Below are 17,342 nucleotides of genomic sequence, written 5' to 3' on the forward strand. Positions count from 1 at the left end.
AAAAATGGGTTCATCTTCTGACCATTCCTAATATCTTTTACCCTGACATGCTTTATCAGTTCTTTGCTAATCTTAGAAAGGGTAACTCACACACAGAACTCATCTCTAGGGTCAACGCTGTGAACATCACCTTAACACCTGACATTGTAAACTCCATTTTGAAAACAAAGATTGAAGATGGTTACAAAGGAAAAATTGTAAACTTCTTTTCGTATGAGGAATTTCCTTCTGCCTATCATCATTTTTACAATGCTAAACTCATGACATATTTTCAAACAAAATTCAACACTCCTGCTGAGGTAAGATTAGATGATCTCAGTCCACAAAATCTGATCATCTTCACCATCATTTCAAATTTGTTGGTGCTAACTGACGGCCACAGAACAGATGCAAACAAAATGGAACTCTATCTTTTCTACTGTTTTGTTGAAAAAATCCGTATTGACTTTGGTTTTGTGATGTGCAAGTTTCTGCTCAAAATTAGCACTGATAGTCGTAGAAAGCTCTCTTATGGTAAATTTCTGACTCCTATCTTTGCTCATTTTGAAATACCTTTTTCTGAAAAATCTTCCAAAGACAGTGCTTCAACAATTTTTTCAAAAGCTTATTTTGAAAGAAAGAACTTAAGATTTTTTTATGGCCATTGGTGCTATAAGGAGACTGTGGCTGAGTCTAGAAGGAAAAATTTTCATGAAACCCCTGTCACTCCTAGGACTTCTCGTGATCAGTCAGACTATGTTTCCCCTTTCACCATTCATCCTAGAAAGTCTGCCAGCAAGTCCTTATCTTCCAATTCTGAAGTCATATCCTTGCTTGAAGATCTCAAATAGCATGTCTTGCTTATTGAAGATGGTCTTATGATGACCATGACCCCCGCTCAACAATCCTCCTTCATTGAAAAAAGAAACCTTCTTGTTCCTTCAATACCTGAAAAAAATGTAAATGTTCATGGGAAAGAGCCAAGACCTGAGCCCACAGGGTCAACTACTGGTACTGAGACCACACCAGTTTCCAGTTCTCAGCCCAAGGATAAAGGGAAGGCTCCAGCAACTGAGGAAGCATATGAAGATGATGATGAAGAAACTGAGGAAGAAGAGGACCCTGAACAGTTTCGTCTGGCCAGGAGGAGGCCTGGATCATCTAAAATCACCTTCTAGGCACTACTAGGTCACTGCACCTTAATCTAGGACTATAGTTCATCTTTTGCATTGCAAAACTTTTCATATGCTATGTACTTTTGTACAACTGGATATTTTCTACTGTTTATGAATGTTATGACTAAGTGTTTGTTATGAATGTTTGTTATGGATAGTTGTTATGAATGGTTGTTTGTTATGGAATCTGCTGAATGAATGTGTTTGTTATGAATGTTTCTGTTGATTCCAGATTGTACTGAACATGAATGGATTTTGCTGATATTATCTGATTGAAAAATCTGTGTTATCAAATTGCGTGTTATAGTTAATGTTTCTGATGGATCTTACTAATGTTATCTAATGCTGCTGGTATCAAAACTGATACCCACTTTTGTGATGACAAAAAGGGGGAGAATTGGATTATCACTGATGGTGTAGAGTAACTAGTTAGGGGAAGTCAGTTTCAGGGGGAGTTGCATTTCTTCCTGTATACTTATGCACCTCATTAGGGGGAGCCCCAGTTCGTATATTTTTGCTCTATCCAAATGTTTTGTCATCATCAAAAAGGGGGAGATTGTTTATCTCAATTCATATCTTTTGATGATTACAAAACAAATGGATGTTACTAATACTTTTTGTAGAGACCCTTTTCAGAAATGACACTAAACAGGTCTGTGGACTTAAAGCAAAACGAAGATAAAAAAGGATGAAAAGTGCTGAGTAAGATGTCGGACGCACAAAAAGAGAGTATCGGACGTCCGACATCCTTTGAGTAACTTCGGACGTGTGAAGAACTCAGACTCGGACGTCCGAAGAAGACAAGTCAGGGCTTCTACGATTACTGATCACGATCGAACGCTCAACACCTGAGTATCGGACGTCCGACAAGCGTTGCTGCACTTCGGACGCGACACATTGGACGCATCGGCCGTCCGAATGAATTGAAGAGGAACTTCCAAGTGTTCATCTTACCCTCGGACGCATGGTGATAGGGGATCGGACGTCCTAAGAGATTCAAGAAAACTTCCAGAACTTATTGATCTCGTTCGGACGCATAAAAACTAAATATCAGACGTCCGACAGCACCAACGGCTAGTTGACTCTTCAGTTGGCTTCTATCCATTGACAGCATTAATTAAGGAATTTCTTGGTCTCCTATAAAAGGAAAATGGTCAACCACCTCAGAGTAACTTTGCACATCAAGTCTACATCAAATCGTGAGTGATTCAAGTGTTAGAATACTCAAAAGGAACTCTTGTATTCTCAGCCTGTGCAATTTTATTGTAGCTTTTCAGGTGTGATATAGCTTCTTCAATAGTGTAGCATTATGAGGGTTATTTGAGTGTTTGTAAAACTTTCTTGCTTGACCAAGTGTGGTTTGGGACAAAAAGGAAGTGATCCTTCCCTTGTACACAAGATATTGGTTGCAAGTCTGTTCAACCTGAAGTAGTTTGTTATATAAAGTGTATTTCAAACTCAAGTGGAGTTTGAAACCTGGTTTGTCTCTCTACTTCTGTTTACAGCTCTACTCTATAAACTGTTCATCTCTTCATCTCACGAACAACTGAGCTATCTTGTAATCTGATCCATTGAGTGGTCTTCGAGAAAAGAAGGGCAGGCTAGAAAAAAAGTGACCTATATCTTATCTGGTTTTAGAAAACCTAATTCACCCCCCTCTTAGGTTGTCTTCGATCCTTACAATAAGGTAGGATCCGATTTTTTCAAAGACGGCGAAGCAATTTTTTGCATATTAGAATATGGGCTTCTAACAATCATCTTTTGGCCATTTTAAACAAGATTGGTAAAAATTCCCTTGCATAAAGGACATTAATTTGAAGAAATTCACAAATGATTCCTCATTGCTAAGACGATAAATATAGAGGCCAAATCTTGATTTTAGAAGGTTCATAGACTAATGCATTGCAATGTTTTTTGAAACTACCAATGGGTAGATAATTCAATCGATTTTTGAATAAACCATCGATTTCATCCAATTCATTGTGTCAATTCATTCAATTTTAGGACAATCTAATCATTTTTTTCATTAACTCCATTTTCATTCATTTGGTCAATTTACCCATTTTTAGGGCAATTGAGTCGATTTTGAAGAGATCATCAATTTCATTCAATTTAGTTGACCAGTCTACCTATTTTTAGTGCAATTTTGAATAAATCATCAATTTCATCCTATTCTTTTGACCCGCTTATTCCCTTTTAGGGTTTAACTCTAAAGTTCACTGAATAAATTAGTCGAGACATTGCAATCCTTTCAAGAGTAGGCTCTTTTACACATTATTTTATGTGTTGATCAAACAAACCAATCTATTCGGACTTTGTTCTCATTTTTAGGACAAATGTCTCTTCTTACTCCAATTAGTCAAATTTTTTTCATTATTTTTCACTCAATCAGTTGATCGGATTCATCAGGTATTGTATGGTGCCTACCCTAGAGGATTGCATTTTTATGCTAGGCCTACCCTTGGCATAAAAGAGCTCCCTCCATAGGACATGCATACCGATTTTGTAGTCTTGCCTACTAACTCTAAGTGAAAGCAAAAATGTGCATTATTCTTGTTTGTTTTGAAAATTTGGAATGATACTTCGAGCGTTCGTTTCTCTACCTATACAGATTTTATCATTTGCTCTCCTATTTGAACCTTTAAAAGAATAATTTCATTTCAAATAAGCGCATTGATGATCACTACCCTATATTGGAAAATCTTCAAATATCAAAAAAAAAAAGAATGGATTCTCAATGAGCATTTCGTTACTTTGGTTGTCATGAAGCGTAAGAATGATACTTGGGTCATCGTTTCTACAACCTAAACACTATCTATCCCTTGCATCCTTATTTGAGCTAAAATGGGTGGTTCTTTTTAAAGCATCTATGATCGCACCCCACATTGGGGAAGGAGATTGGAGAATTTTTCAAAAGGGAAAAAAACAAAAATGCTAAAATTAAAAGAAAAGAGGGAATCACAAATTGGAGAAATTTGATTCTACCTGGGTTTCAATTTTGGGAAAAAAAAAAAGAAACGAAAAGAGAGAAAGAAAGAGAAAAGAAAAGGAAGAGTTTTGTTCGGCGGATCGCCTATGTTTCACAGATATGGATGAACAGGAGTCTTTCTCAGTCAATTAATTCAGATGCAGGCAAGAAATTTCGTATTAATAAAAGTTTTCTTTCAGGGTTAATGTAAGGAATGGAAAAAGTCAAGCCCTCTTCTTTTCCAATCAAACATTCTATCCCTAGTTGTCCCTTTTGAGCCTTCAGAATAAAATACTTCGTTTGGCAACCCCTGAGGATCGCAAATCCCACACTGGGGCAAGTTTGAGTTTTTGAGTTGAAAAGGAAAGAAAGTCCCAAGAGGTAAAAAGGGCTAAAAGAAAAAAAAGAAAGAAAAGTGAACCTCGGTTAAGCATAAACTGGGGCAAAATTTGAAAAGTTCAAAAGAATGGCAGAAGGTCGAAAAAAGAGAACAAAATGAAAAAGAAAATAGCCTCAATTGAGAATAAACTGGGGCAAGTTCTGATTTTACCCTAAAATAGGGTTGGCGCAATAATGCGATCTCAGATCATTTAAACCACTTTCAGAAATTCGCCTTCAAACCCTAACTTTTCTAAGCACCACACCAGACCCCATTACAAAAGCCAAAAGCCTTGACTTCTGCTCTTCGCAATATCTCTGTCAAGAAATTTTCTAATTGGCAAGTGATGCTCATATACTGATGCCAAGGAATGTTTAAATGTATCTGAATTGATTAAGTGTGAAGTTGACACTGCTCTTCATCTGAAAATCCGCCAGGGCACCTTTGAAAAGAAAAGAAAAGGAAAAGGCAAAAATAAATGCAAAGAAAATGAAAATTTTGATGGTGAAGTCCCTGTTAAGTGATGATGAAAGTCACCAAATCTAAGATCTTTGAGTTCAAAATAGAGGCAATTTTGGAAAAATGCGATCTTCGGTGCAATGTCCTTGAAAGTCTTATTCTTTAACTATCGTTTTCAAGCCACATTACAAGCTCCTAAAGTCCATTGCTGACTTATCCTTCATGACAATCCAAAGTGAGGATTATACTCATAAGAAATCCATCAATCATTTGTGATCATAAGGATATAACCTGTTTCCACATGTCTAACTATCGTTTCTACCCATATGTTGCAAGCTTAAAGCTTATATGTTGACTAAGTTTTCTCAAGAAATAAGGGTGACAAACTCTTTACTTTCACTAAGATGTGATGTTGAATGGATTACATACAATTTTGGGCACAAGTACAAGACAAATCTTGACTTCTCATTTTCGTTAGCCACCTCAAAATCAGAAATAAGATCACTTGATTGGTCCTGAAAGACGAGCTAACAAGAAGTGGTGACCCATTACTCTAAGCGTCGATGCTAAGGTGAGGAAGAAATCTTCTGTAATTTGGTTTTATTTCGAGAGATTCATCATGAAATTTTCTGTTAAGAAACATAGTTTCTTACTTTGTTCAAATAAATAGAGAGTCATCCAAACAAATTTTTGCAATTAAATGGCCCATACTGGGGCAAATTTTTGTTTATGAAATTTTGTAAAATAGGCCCACACTGGGGCAAATTTTTGTAACACGTTTAAGGATTTCGCACAAGAGTCAAGCAAGACATTTTCGAATCAATCACGCTGCTCTTTTCATGAGTAGTAGTTGCATTAATTTAAGTGCATGTTGTACTTTGGTAAGTCCCTTATGCAGGAATTCATGGCTTGAAATTGATGAAGAAGCGTAAGTCAGAATCTTCCGAATCAAAGCCTTAAGGAGGAGCAACCATGCCGTAACGCAAATCAAATGATCGGCTGCACAATAATTGGTGGAAATTGGGGCAAATTATTTTTGAGAAAATTCTCCCAAATAGAAAATTTGGAAAAATCAAGGCAAAAAAAAGAAGAAAAGAAAGAAAGAAACACAAGACAAAACAAAAAGGGTGGAGGCGATCTTAGTGAAAACCCGAAAGGGCACTAAGTGCTTTCGCCAACACCGGACTCCAGAGCAGAGATATTTGAAAGAGCCAAGGCTGACGTTTCATGCCAAAGGTTTTGCATAGTGTATGATCATAATCATGGGATTTGGGCAAGTGACAATCTTTTGATTTACTAAAAGCGCAATTGGATCTGTTCATCTTGGGAAAGCACAATGGAACAACGAACAGTTGACAATCTTGATTCCAGACAGAGAAGTTTGTTTCAATGGAATGCCAAAAATTGAAAGCCTCAAAGTGGTTTGTTGTGAAAATAGCTAGTTGAACAAAGATGAAGATCACGTTGGGCCTGAATTTTGTGCCGCCAACATCCGGTTGGACTTGGACTTTATGTCACCGATGCAACCAAGACAGGCTTGGATGTAATCCCACTGACCAATTCATCATACTAGAGCAAATTATTTTTGAAAAAATTCTCCCGAATATCAAAAATTTAAAAAAAAAACATTATCATCAATCAAAAATTCATCAAAAAAAAAATCAAATCAAGTTTAAATTTTCGTTTCTTGGAAAATTGAGTTTAATTTGTTTTTTGGTGAAATTTCAACGTCCGCCGCACACCCTTCTATCCCCATCTTGACAATCACATTTAATTTTTGATTAAATGAACGGCAGGACCGCGTTTTATCCCGCTGACCAATGAATGTTGGGACCGGGTTTCATCCTGCCAATCTCGGCAGGACCGGGTTTAATCCCGCTGATCGTTTATATCACATTGGGATCGGGTTTTATCCCGCCAACCTCGGCAGGACCGAGTTTTATCCCGCTGACCGCTTATATCACGTTGGGACGGCAGGACCGGGTTTTATCCCGCTGACCGCTTATATCACGTTGGGACCGGGTTTCATCCCGCCAACCTCAACAGGACCGGGTTTTATCCTGCTGACCGTTTATACCTCGGCAGGACCGGATTTTATCCCGCTAACCGTTCATATCTCGTTGGGACCGGGTTCTATCCCACCAACCTCGGCAGGACCGGGTTTTATCCCGCTGACCGCTTATATCACGTTAGGACCGTATTTTATCCTGCTGACCGTTTATATCACGTTGGGACCGGGTTCTATCCCGCTAACCTCGGCAGGACTGGGTTTTATCCCGCTGACCGAATATATCACGTTGGGACCGGGTTTCATCCCGCCAACCTTGACAGGATCGGGTTTTATCCCACTGACCGCATATATCACATTGAGACCGAGTTTCATCCCGCCAGCCTCGGTAGGACCGGGTATGGATCCCACTGACTAATCGAAGGCAGGCTCGGGTGTTGATCCCACTGACCAATTATTGACAAATTGACCAATCGAAGGCAGGTTCGGGTGTTGATCCCACTGACCAATTATTGATCCAAGTGACCAATTGAAGGCAGGCTCGGGTGTTGATCCCACTGGCCAATTAAAACAATGTCGGTAGGCTCGGGTATAGATCCCACTGACCAATCGAAAGCAGGCTCGGGTGTTGATCAAACTGACCAATTATTGACCAATTGAATGGCAGGCTCGGGTGTTGATCCTACTGGCCAATATACCAATGGATGGTAGGCTCGGGTATGAATCCCACTGACCAATGGAATGGCAGTTCGGATATTATCCACTGGCTGATGCTATGGCAGGCTCGGGTGTTATCCCACTGATCAATAGTACGGTTGGTTCAGATATTATCTTACTGACCAATGGAAAGCAGGCTCGGGTGTTGATCCCACTAATCAATTGACCGAGTTTCGGCAGGTTCGGGTGTTATCCCACTGACCAATTTTCAAGGCAGGTTCGGGTTTAATCCCACTGACCAATTCATCACACTGGGGAAAATCTTTGGATAATTTTTTGAGCAAGTCTTATACAGTTGCTTTGTACATACCAGCATTTCATTTTCACTACCACTGAACATGGGTTAGTCCCATCAGTGAGTATTTCATTTTTCAGTGCCACTAGCCGTGGGTCAGTCCCACTAGTGAGCATTTCATTTTTAAATTTCTTGTTGAGGTCAGTCCCTTTTTAAATTTCTTGTTCGGGCCAGTCCTACGTTTTAAATTTTTCTTCTGGGTCAGTCCCATTTTAAACTTTTTTTGTAAAAGGGGTCAGTTCTCATTTCAAGAGCATTAGTCGTTCGAGTAGTTTGCAGCCAAATAACACAGGTAAGTATTTTGGTGTCTAATTCTTTGTCTCAAGTTTTTCCAAAACTCAGACAAAGAGGGGCAAACTGTAGACACCAAAATTTTAACTTTTTATCTTGTTTTATTTATTTAGTTATTTTGGGTTTTAATTTTGCTTAACTTATTTTTATTAAGAAAATTCCTTCATATTGCAGGCTCAAACACAGCTCGCAAGACCAGAAATGCAACTTCATTTCACGATGCATTTGATTATGTTGATGCCCAAAGCCACTTGGCTTAATCCAAGGATCAAGAAGGATCCAGAAGGAGCTTTCCAACGACTCTAATAATCCCATAAAATCTGAATTTTTAGGGCCATTGAGATGAGGGTTTTAAGAACCCTTGTCTCATTTAAATAGCTGGGGGGAACAGCGGATAGGAGGGGGGCTGAGTGTAGACACCAAATTTTTGGTGTAATTTCTTTTACTTTTTATTCTCATTTGTCGTGGTTGCTTTTAGTTTTTTTTAGTTTCTAGTTTCTATTTTAATTTTTAAGTTTTAACGTAGAAAAATTATGGAAAAAGAGAAAAAAAAAAGGAAAAGCATTCAAAAATTATGCTTTAGTTGTTTTGATTTAAATTCAATGTTTTCTTGGAAAAACATGAAAAATGAAAAAGGGGGAACCCCGATTGCGGGTTTTGGGCTATTTAAGAAAAAAAATCAAAAAATCAAAAAATCAAAAATCAAAAATCATAATTCCATTTCTGCCGAATCCATTTCCATTTCACTTCACAATCTAGCACCTTCCATTGCTATTGCCGACCAACCCCACTCACAATAACCTCAATATAAACATTCCATTAACCATACACTCCACAATATACCATTCCCAATGCACTACAATAGCACTTCCATTTTTTTCTTTCGGCCGTGAGCTGTGAAGTGATCAACCTTCCTTAGAAATAACGACCGAGTGAGAGAGCCGAATTGCTTGCTCATTTCTTTTCTGTCCGTAAACTAGAAAGAAAGGAGAGAGACTAGCTGACTATCTTCCTTTCATCCGTGAGTTGGTGAAGAGATTGAGAGCCACATTATCTTCATCCTAGTCGCAGGTTGGAGCAAGGGAGAGGAAGAGCTAGCCGGCTGCATTTCTGGACTGCCGAAGGGAGGAAATATTTTTTGCAACTAGCCGAGGGTGTTGAGCTCCAAACTGAGGTAATTTCTGGACCTAGACTAAATGTTTATAGGTTGATGAAGTTGTTTAAGGGCATGCATGTGAGGATTGTGTGGCTAGATGATAACTTAAGTTATAGAAAAATCTGTTTGTGAAGAAAATGGTTGCCGAGAGTTTAAGCTGGAAATTTGCAGCTACGGTTGACCAAGTTTTGATGATCTGAGTTATATGTATGTTTAACTAACCAAAGTCTGGATGATCTAGCTCTGCATGAAGCTAATTAACTTGGATTAAACAAGAAAATTGAAGGAATACCAAAAATCCGGTTGCATGCATGTCAATCGAGAGAATTGGGATGAATTTCTGGTTAAATGGTGATTTTGATGACATTTGAACTTGATTTTGGATCCAATCTGATAGATAGTTTGTTATTTGGTCTTGCATGTGATCTTTATGGCTGGGAATTCGGTTGTATGGCTGGAAAATTTTATTGGATGTTGCTGGATTGTTAAACCAATCTTCCAGCTTAGCCGATGGAGTTGTTTTGGGCATTTTAGTATGAAATTTGCTGCAAAGTGCTTGATTCTCACTTGGTTGTATGTTTAGCTAACTAAATACTGGATGATCAAGCCCTGCATGAGATTAATTGGCTGTGTGTAAACCAGAAATTTGAGTGAAACAAAAATCTGTTGCACGCATGTTTATTCCAGAAATTTGCATGATATCTTCTTGGGTTTCTTGTTTGTTTGGATTATGATGGTGGGTTTAGTTGTGGGCTTGGTCTAAAGTTGTGACGTTGAATTTAATTACATCTAATCAAGGTTGTGATAAAAATCTGAGTTTATAAGAAAATTGCTGCAAAGTTCACTCAGGAAATTCTGCCACAGCTTTGGTTTTTTTTTCGGCCATGACCCATTTCTTTTCTTGTTGCTGTTTTCTTCTTTATAAATAGCTCATCAAGTGAGTTTTGTCACATAATGTGTTAGTTAATCTTGTTTTGAAAAAAGAAATTAGATAAGTAGTGTTTGAGTTTGCATGCCTAGGGTCTAAAACACATGAATCATGATCCAACACCTTGCTGAAATGCAAACAAGCAGGCTGCCGAAACCATTTCAGCATGTATGTTTCAGAGTTTTGGTATGATATATTTCCATGTTTTCTGGTCATTTGGATTGTGATCATTATGTAGTCCGTTACTTGGTTTAAGGTTATGATGTTGGGTTGAAAATATCTGATTAAATCCGTATATTTGAATCAAAATCTGGTCTGCACCATGCAAAGGAAAGAAAGGCCGTTGGCTGGGAAAATTGCAGAATGTTTTTTGATGCTTTGCATGATCTCCTGTCCGAACTTCTGATGTTTAAACATAAGGGTCTTATGATGGAAAGTGAGATGAATGTTTGGTGATGTGTTTAGATGCTTGAAATAGAAATGTTGTTACTTAAGATAATGAAATGAAAAATGCAAATTGCGATGGTCTCTTGGCTGCAGAAATGTTTGTTTTGGTTGCAGAAACAAGTTTCCACGTAGCTGCATGTTGGTTGCATGAAAATAAATTCTGATTTTTGCACCTTGATCCCCAAGTCTCCCCTTAAGCCACTAAGGCCCAGAAACTTTGAAAATTTAATCAATTGGGTCCCTTGGATTTCGCAGCAATGTACTATGGCCCAATTACTTGACTTATTTGATCAATCTTGTTACTCTATAGTCTTCATTGCTGCTGGTATGTTTTGGTTAGACTCTTGCAAGTTTTTTTTAGGATGAGATCAAAGGGTTTCAAGAACTTTATGGGGTAATTTGGGCTTTGTGTGGATTTTAGATGTTTTGATGATTCAATCAATAGTTGGGGGCTTTATTTCATGAATATGGAAATCTTAGGCATTTAAATGCTTCTAATTGTTCAATTCCATGTTTATGTGATTGCTTGTGATTGCTTGACCTTGGCTTTGTTTTGAGACCCTTGAAGTTCCCAAAAATGTTTATTTAGGTTTGAGTGCTTGGTTATTTTTCTCAATTTGGTCCTTGGTGGCTTTTAATTCTACAACTTCATTGCTTATTGCTTCAATTAATGATTTAGTGGCTTTAGGATCATGTGAGCTCGGTATTTACACTTTTCTTTTAATTTTCCTCAATTAAAGAGGTACCTTGACTTTTTTATTGTTTTGAAGCCATTTTTCTTTCATTTGGACACCATTCCAAGGGGGCGGTATAATTTCTTTTATCCCTTTTTGTGTCTCTCCTATGTGACTCAACGTGCTAAGTGAATTGCATGTCTACTTTGCTTTCCTAGCTTTTCTTTAATTCCTTTTACTTATGTCATTTATTTTTATTTTCATTAAGTTATTCTTTTAATGGGGTATGTGTACACCTCTTGGCTTGTAATAGATAGGGCTGTGGCAAGCAATTTGGTCCATTTTCCCTTTCCCCTTTTGTTTTAGTTAGTGAATGTAACAGGTTCATTAGCTTGGTTGCATGCCTACGTGTTAAGTGTTAACTTGCTTTATGAGGTTTTTGCATTTAGTCGAGCATGCTAAGTGTTATGTGCTATATGTTTATGAGTGTTTGGCATGTCTACTCGCTTTTCATAGCCTGAATGAATGTGATGGATGAATGTACGTTTCCACTAGTCCAACGCTAGTCGGAATTCATAGAAAGGGCTAGTCCAACGCTAGACCCAATAGACTTTTTCCTTTCTTTTTCATTAGTGCATCATTTGCTTGCTCACCACATATCATGCAACTTTCTTTAGTTTTGTCATTGGGCATGTTCCTCGAATCCCTTTCCCCCTCATTTTAGGTTTTGCATCTCATGCTAGCTATAGGGTTCATTTTGCTTGAGTGTCCCCTTAAATATGGGATATAGACGAGTGTGGCTTTTTCTAAGCCTTAGCACGCTTGTATTCCCTCTATAAAAGGGCAAATTGAGTCACGATTTAGGTTTCCCCGTACTCAATATGCATGAATTCCCTAGGTCCATGCATCCATTCTCTTATTTTTTACCCTCGTTACACTTTCGCTTTGCACACGTGCACCTTTATAATCTTCACTTGCACACGAACACTTTTATCATCACTTGCGCACATGCACTTCATATTATCATTTCACATACCGTACCTTGCCCACTCACGTGCACATTTTCATTTACATATTTATTGTTTTTTTTTTATTACTTTTTTTAAACTCATGTCCTCACATTGCCTACATGCATTTCATTCATTTGCATCCCACTTGCATTATTCGTGACCTCTCCGAAGGGTCATTATTGGGCTTCACAATTAATGTGATTGGCACCATTCAACCTTTGAAGAGAAATTTCCCCCAATACCCCTAGGTCTAGGGTTTGCATTCATATAGTACATCCAAATGTAATAAATTCTTTGGTTAAAACAAGAAAATATTTGATTAAATCACGCAACTAGCCTTGGCTAGGTCGAAGGGGTGCCTTGGATTTTTATCCTTGCCTTCCCCTTCGTCAAATGTGACTCCCGAACCTTTTTCGTTGGTTTACGTGGACTAGGAGTCGTTTAAAAGGGGTTTCTTAATATTTTTTCCTATTTTTCTTTAAAAATTCATTTTTAGGTGACTTGGTACACCTTAACTCATTACCAAGTGGCGACTCCGATTTTTTACTTCAAAAACCCTTTTTAAACTATAATTTTGGGTCAAATCGTCGCATTCTCAAAAGCCCCCATTTAGACCCATTTTTCTTTTAAATAACAATTCATTTTTCAATCACAAATTGAATCAAAAAATACATTTTCTCAAACCATTTATTTATTTTATCAAAAAATGGGGCGCGACAGTTGGCGACTCCACTGGGGACTTTCGAGAGTCCGAGCAAATTTGATTTAATCAATCTTTTTCTTCTTTTAACCTTTTCATATATCACATTTGGGTGTTTTAGGGTTGCATTTTTTCCTTTTTTAGGATTTTTTGCATTTCACGCGTATCCAACTACTCCCTCGCTCGTGAATGTATGATTGGTTGATTGGATGTATGTTTACTTGTTTATCTCGCGCTTGCATTGCATTTGGGTGGGGGACATCACCTTAGAGCCTCGCGTTGGTTCTTGATCCCTCCCCTCCAAACGAGCACTAGCATACGTGCATACGCTTTAATTATTTATCCCTTTTATTTTTCTTTAGTGGCTTGTCACGCCACTCCACCCTATTAGGATTAGGTGACTCACTTGGACATGTGATCACGACACGATGTGTGTGTAGCATGTTCCAATGGGTCACTCAATCTTCCGCTTAAAGCTATTGGTTGATAGCCTTTAGCTTTTGGTCGAAGATTGAAGTTTTGATAGATTCACTCAAACACGTAGCCGTGACACGATGTGTGCGTAGCGGTGTTTGGGGAATCGCTCGAGCCACCGACAAAGAACCTTGGGATTGATGACCCTTGGTTTCTAAGTCTGAAGGCTCGGGGGCCTATGACCTATCGAGTCTAGATGCATTAGTAAGCCAAGCCTCATGCATTCATATTAGAATTGCCTAGGGTAGAGTCAGCCATTATCCTGAACTAGGGACACTATTCACGAGGGGAGGGGTCCCAACCCTCTTTTCTTATTTATCTTTATTGCCTTTTATATTATCTATTTGTCCAAATGTGTTATGTGATTATGTGTTGAGCTCACGTTTCCTTGTTTTTTGTTTTTGGCATTCACAAACATTAAGAAATAAGAGGTCTGGCATGACCTTCTTTTAAGACCTACCCTTGTAGATAGGCTATTGCACGTTTGACAAATTATGGTTTATTTTGTTCATAAATTCATAATGCCATACCGTTTTAGGCCTACTCTGGCAAATAAAGGGTTCCTTAGGTCACGTTTCATTTCAAATTGCATATTTTATTGTTTTAATAAAATGGCATCATGCATAAACCCTAGAAAGGGAACGCCACGTAGGGAATCCCGTTTTAGGAATAAAACCAACCCTTTTGTGTCCCATGGGTATTTAACCCTTCAAGGGACTGCACGTTTAAGTTATCGCATAACTGGAGGAATGAGACTCGTAGGTAAGGTAATTGACAAACTACCCTCTTCATTATCAGATGGCTTGCCCTCGCCGCATCTACCAATTGTTAATACCGTCGACTGAGGTTCAACAATGGCCCACCTTCATGTTACCTAGTGAATTGAATCAAGTAGCCCAATTTTTAGGACCAATTGGAGACTTTAAGCAGATCAAATCCAACAATTACTTGGTAGAGGCTTTAGTTCATCTTTGGGACCCCGAGTGTACTGCTTTTAGAATAGGCAATAGGCAAATGACTATAACACTCGAAGAAGTAGCTGGCCTCCTTGGTTTACCCACACGAGGAACTGCCTTGGTGCTTCCATTTGCTTCCGACAAGGCCGAATTTTGTCAAATTATAGGATTGAAAGAGTCCGTGCTACGAGGGTCAGATCAGGGCGTCGCTGTGAATATTCTGTTTGAACGATTTGCGCCACGCGATGGATTCGAGAGGCATGTGACGGATTTTGTGTTCACTTCCAAAGCCGTATGGGAGCGCAAAAGGCTACTAGTATATGGGGTAGTTATGGCTGGGACCTATCTCTTTCCGCGAAAAGATCAAAAGATAGCCTTCAAATCAGCAAAAATTGTGAATGACCTTTTCTTAGGAATTCAGGGTAAGCAATGCTCTATAGTCCCGACCATTCTCGCAGATATTTTCTTAGCTTGTACTGGTTGTCGAAAGGGAGAAAAGTTTTTCCATGGGGCGAACTTGGTTCTATACATATGGGCTACGGAACATTTTAAGAGACAAGCATCAGTTGCCGATAGTTTGCCGGTGGTTGGATATAATTGGGTAATCACACATCCCAAAAGAGTCAACGAGGGAGATCTACCTAAGAACGCATCCGAATGTGTGGATTACTTGGAAACATTGCAAGATTTCAACATTAGGTGGGTATTAGATTGGACAGACTGCTTTGAGCCGATACTTCGCACTAAGGAATCCAAACGTGTTCTCTTGCTGGGAACTCAAGGAATCATCTCATATACCCCGAAAAGATTTCTCAGACAACTAGGTCGCATTCAGGGGCCGCCACCGATTTCCGAGTTTAGTGAAGTCACCATTTTCTTTGATCAGGGGGTATGCCCAAAAGAGATCCCTATGAAGAGTCAAATCACTGAATCTTGGAGAACAATATCCGACGATAGAAGCATTCGTTATCTTCCGGAGCTCAAACAGAAGGGGGTAATGACCGCACCATACGAGGATTGGTTGAAAGATTCCACCACGCAAGGGTTGCAACATGAGCCGTATGAGGAAATTGAGAAGCTGAGAGCCATCATTAAAGCCAAGGACATGGAGGTGGTACAGTTGAAGAAATCCATCGAAGTGCACAAAGGAAAGGCAGAAGAAAACAAGAGGTTATATGAGAAGGAGCGAGAAAGGCGCCAAGAGATGAAGCGGAAATGTGGGGAATTATATGATCAAGCCGAACGTGTCCAGATGCCATATACTAGAGAGAGTAAAGACTCTGTACTAGATAGGCTTAGGAACTTTGGTGATCTTGTACAAAATCGCCTTCGCAATATGATGTAAACAGATGTATTTGGTTTTTGCAATGAATCCCTTCTCACAAAGTGTTTGTCAAATAACAGGTTTGATTAATGGGTCTCATTCCGAAAGTGTTGCATCATGCTAGGCCTACCCTTGGCACAAAAAGGGCCCCCCCATAGGACATGCATCCGAATTTTTCGAATAATTACTAACTCATGCCTTTTTCTTTTTTCTCTTTTTGAATAAATTGCAGAAATTCAGTAATCATTGGTTTATCTAAGGGAGTTCTTTCTTCATTTCAGGTAAATTTCAAAATAGCTTTTCGGAAAAGCCCCATTATTACGCGATCCCGAAGTAAGGCCCAAAGGAATCGTGTAGACATGAGTACTCAACCAGAATCATCCGATAAGGCCGTTGCCACTACCCAGCCGGAAGCTGCAAGTCCTGGGGTTCAGTTGACAGAGTTACTCACAAAATTTGGGGAAATGGCGTCAGAAATGGCCGCTCAGAAGAAGTTGATTGACGAGCTCGTTAGTAGCGGAGTGCAACCTGAGCCTGTACCCGCTACACAACCACAATCCGAACCATTTGTTATTCCTCCATTTCAAACCACCTTTGAGGGAACTTTTAACCCGCAATATGCTTTTACTCAAAATCCTCCTTTCTACCCTCCTTATGGTCAAGGATTTCAGCCTCAAAGCGACCCAAACATGCATCAGAACCCACCAGCTTTTTATCAAACCACCGCGGAGCCCGTGGTGCCGGAGCACACTTTTCAAAATAAGCCAGAAATGGGAGAGTCGTCTGCCCAGATTAATATGAAGTTACTTAAACGCTTGGATCGTTTTGATGAATTTATCCGGAAAAGCCAAGGTTTAAGCAAACAAGGGGTGTTGGATTATGATGATTTGTGCCTGTTTCCGAACGTGCAACTGCCAGTGGGGTTCAAGACCCCTAAATTCAACAAATATGATGGAACAAGCAACCCTAAAACGCACCTGCGCTTGTTTGCTAACAAGTTGGGCAAGCCAGTGGATGACGAGAATTTGCCGTTGAGATTATTTCCAGAAAGCTTAGAAGGGGATGCGCTTGACTGGTATTCCAACCTAAAGCCGGAGGAAGTGAAGACCTGGCTCGATCTGTCCAATGCCTTCATTAGACAATATGAGTATAACTGTGAGCTAGCGCCAACTCGGACTACTCTGGAAGGAACGAAAAGGCGACCATCTGAAGATCATAAGACATATGCCAAGAGATGGAGAAAGATAGCTGCGAAGGTGGAGCCACCGATGACTGAGGATGAAATTATTCGCACATTCATAAAGGCGCATGATCCTCCATATTTCGAAGAAATTTTCCGTATGACTGGTTGTTCTTTTGCTGCAATTGTGAATAAATTGGAAGAGTTTGACGACTTTGTGAG

Source organism: Coffea arabica, chromosome 1c (genome assembly GCF_036785885.1).
Source record: "Coffea arabica cultivar ET-39 chromosome 1c, Coffea Arabica ET-39 HiFi, whole genome shotgun sequence".
Lineage (NCBI taxonomy): Eukaryota > Viridiplantae > Streptophyta > Magnoliopsida > Gentianales > Rubiaceae > Coffea > Coffea arabica.